The sequence below is a fragment of the Salvia hispanica genome, unplaced genomic scaffold, assembly GCF_023119035.1.
Source record: "Salvia hispanica cultivar TCC Black 2014 unplaced genomic scaffold, UniMelb_Shisp_WGS_1.0 HiC_scaffold_705, whole genome shotgun sequence".
Lineage (NCBI taxonomy): Eukaryota > Viridiplantae > Streptophyta > Magnoliopsida > Lamiales > Lamiaceae > Salvia > Salvia hispanica.
In genome coordinates, this window is record NW_025952472.1 from 1 (window position 1) to 4,000 (window position 4,000).

The following is a 4,000-nucleotide window of genomic DNA, read 5'->3' on the forward strand; positions in this document are numbered from 1 at the left end:
ATATATTAAAATCACATCACACAACTTTATACTATTAAATAGTTTACGTTATGATAAAAAAAAATTATTTTTTTTAAAGTATTTTATTTCAAATTTGTGATATGTTACATATTTTTATAATTTTGTTATTTTAATTGAGCATTTGTTAAATTCTTATTGTATCATTTAATTTGATTTGTGATTCGACAAATATTACTGCTATATTTAACTACAAATATTAATTAAACTTAAAATAAAATCTATAATGAGTCATAGTACTAATTAAAACTTTTTTCTAATATTTTACTGTACATATTTTCAATTCACATACACTATCCATATATCGACAAAACGTATATTATTAGAAATACTAAAAATTAGTAAAAAAAGAAGAAATTATAAAACACATTTATCAATACTCTCCCAAAAAAGGCTCCCTAGGTTTTCTTTCTAAAATGAATAGATGTACATATATTAGTAAAAAAGTAATCAAACATATGATTTAAATAATAAAATAAACTTTACCATTAAATCTAGAAGCCTTGCAAAACTGAACCAATACAATTGGAACTATCATCTGCGAATCACGCTGGCTCAAAAATGAATCAACATTTTCACCCCAGAGAGCACAACGCATAGCAACATGACTGACATGAAAATAAATTTATAATTAAAATATCATCTAATAAATATGCATAACATAAATTTATTCTCAATTTATAAGTTAAACAAAATGAAGTTTTACTTCTCATCCTCCAAGGCCAATTCCAACTATTTTGTAAAATGAAGAACATTAATAAGTGATTGGCAATAACTTTAAAATTGATAAATTATAGGAGCATTTGACTTTCTTAATTGGAGTGAGAATTTATCAAATTGGAAAGAAAAAGCATATTTAGGAAATGAACGAAATGCATTAAAATATCTATATCTATTAGGTTTAAATATCAATTCGGGCCAACATGATTTATTAGGTTAAAATATTTATATATCTATTAGGTCCTAGCCGCCATAGCCGACTGAATGAATTTCTGAAAGACAGAGCAGATAGGTTTTGGGCGGCAGTTTGCTTGTATATTGATTAGAGTGTTAGTGGTTTATCAATATATTTACACGTTTGATGTGTATTAACCAACGTGTAATATTGTGGATCTTTTGGTGTGTATGTAAATTTCACACAGAATTTCTTCTATAAATAGCTGATAGTTGGCTTATTCATCATCATCTCTCCACCATCAACAGGTGTTTAATTTATTTTTTTCAGTTTTGTTCAACTCTTTTGTAGTTATAAAATGTAAACTAATAACATTGTCTTTTATGATTTCAGTTTTTCCATTGAAGAAAGGAAATTATGGCTCAAGTTGTTACTTTGCTGAGAAATTTAACTAAAGCAAGTGTGACTCAACGTATTAAAGTTCGATGTGTGCATTCTTACAATACATATTGGGCTAGCAGGACTGCTGAAGCGCTTCCATTGGAGTGTATCATGCATGACGAGGAGGTAAAGTTATAGTAGTATATTACTATATATTTTTTTATATATAATTATGACAATGAACTTTTTTATTATTTGAAGAAATTTTTTGACAGATTAATTTTTTACAGGGTGTAAAGATTCATGTTACATTCCCAAAAAGTGTAGTTCATGTAAAAGGCCGTCTAATCAATGAAGGGGATATATATTTGATGCAGAACTTTTTCGTGAAGAATAGTCCACGAATATATAAAACCACAAGCCATGACTACAAAATACAAATTTATGAAAAAACTATGATTACTAAAATTGAAGATCCTATGTTCTGTTGCTATCCCTTTAATATAATGAGTATCGATGATATTGCAAACCTCTCAGAAGTTGAGAGTTGTCCTCTATTTGGTATGTTTTTTATATTCATCTTTTTTTTCCTTTTTTTTTCTCCAGTCAAAATTATTTCTTGATTTGTTAATCATTAATATTTTGTGTAATATTAACATTGTAGATGTTGTTGGAGTTGTGAAAGGATGTTCTAAGGTAGTTGATGATCCCCGTTCAAGGCTCTTGGAATTGGCCTTGGAGGATGAGAAGTAAAACTACATTGTGTTTAACTTATAAATTGAGAATATATTTATGTTATGCATATTTATTAGATGATATTTTGATTATAAACTTATTTTCATGTCAGTCATGTTGCTATGCGTTGTGCTCTTTGGGGTGAAAATGTTGATGCATTTTTGAGCCAGCGTGATTCGCAGATGATAGTTCCAATTGTATTGGTGCAGTTCTGCAAGGCTTCTAGATTTAATGGTAAAGTTTATTTTATTATATAAATCATATGTTTGATTACTTTTTTACTAATATATGTACATCTATTCTTATTATAGGTCAAATACGATGTGGGACTGTTTACAATGCTTCCAAGGTGTGCTTGAACAAAACTGAAAAAAATAAATTAAACACCTGTTGATGGTGGAGAGATGATGATGAATAAGCCAACTATCAGCTATTTATAGAAGAAATTCTGTGTGAAATTTACATACACACCAAAAGATCCACAATATTACACGTTGGTTAATACACATCAAACGTGTAAATATATTGATAAACCACTAACACTCTAATCAATATACAAGCAAACTGCCGCCCAAAACCTATCTGCTCTGTCTTTCAGAAATTCATTCAGTCGGCTATGGCGGCTAGGACCTAATAGATATATAAATATTTTAACCTAATAAATCATGTTGGCCCGAATTGATATTTAAACCTAATAGATATAGATATTTTAATGCATTTCGTTCATTTCCTAAATATGCTTTTTCTTTCCAATTTGATAAATTCTCACTCCAATTAAGAAAGTCAAATGCTCCTATAATTTATCAATTTTAAAGTTATTGCCAATCACTTATTAATGTTCTTCATTTTACAAAATAGTTGGAATTGGCCTTGGAGGATGAGAAGTAAAACTTCATTTTGTTTAACTTATAAATTGAGAATAAATTTATGTTATGCATATTTATTAGATGATATTTTAATTATAAATTTATTTTTATGTCAGTCATGTTGCTATGCGTTGTGCTCTCTGGGGTGAAAATGTTGATTCATTTTTGAGCCAGCGTGATTCGCAGATGATAGTTCCAATTGTATTGGTTCAGTTTTGCAAGGCTTCTAGATTTAATGGTAAAGTTTATTTTATTATTTAAATCATATGTTTGATTACTTTTTTACTAATATATGTACATCTATTCTTATTATAGGTCAAATATGATGTGGGACTGTTTACAATGCTTCCAAAGTGTGCTTGAACAACGATAAAAGCGTTATAAATCAGTTTTGGCAAAGGTGATTTATATGGTTTATATTCTACATTCAATATTCAATTAATAGTTAAGTATTTCCATCCACTCAATTGTCAATCACCCAAATTAAACTCAATTAGTTAGTAGGGTTTTTTTAAGTGGAACTTGTATTTATTTGTTGGTGGAAAGAATAAATTGGATTTTGAAATACATTTAATTAAAAAAAATCAACTAATCACACTTTTGGATTAGTCTTGCACCTGATTTAACTTTAGGATGATTGATTGATTAAATTTCCAGCTTTAATATTGGGAGGGATGGAAGTATTTATTGTGTATTATCTGGAAATTATGTATTAACTGGTAATTGTGGATTATGATTGATTGAGAGAGCTTCTTTTGTGTAAGATGATTTGATCTTGCAAGTTGGCAGATAAATTACCCAACCAAACAACTTTTTCAAGTTTAAGCACAAATTCCCTCCCAAACTTTAATTTGAAAATTGGCACAATTCCTTGAAATTTCCCCCCAAAAAAACCTTGCTTTTAAGGTAGTATAGATATCCTCTGTGTTCCATTAAAACTAAAAATTTTCCTTTTCAAATAGTCCCAATAAAAATAAAATATTTTCTAAAATAAAACAATACCATCTCTACTTTTTTATCTCTCTTACTTTACTCTCTCTTGAATAATTAATAAAACACCACTACAAAAAATCTCATATCATAAACCAAATATCTCATAATTAAT

The 4,000-nt window shown here is 28.2% G+C and overlaps 1 long non-coding RNA gene across 1 annotated transcript; it reads left to right on the forward strand.

The window, feature by feature from the left end:
- Positions 1 to 1,900: 1,900 nt before the first annotated feature.
- LOC125199878 lies at positions 1,901 to 2,357 on the forward strand. The gene is made up of 3 exons (XR_007172637.1): positions 1,901 to 2,043; positions 2,142 to 2,263; positions 2,341 to 2,357. It is a non-coding gene; the product is annotated as an uncharacterized LOC125199878 (long non-coding RNA).
- Positions 2,358 to 4,000: the final 1,643 nt, after the last annotated feature.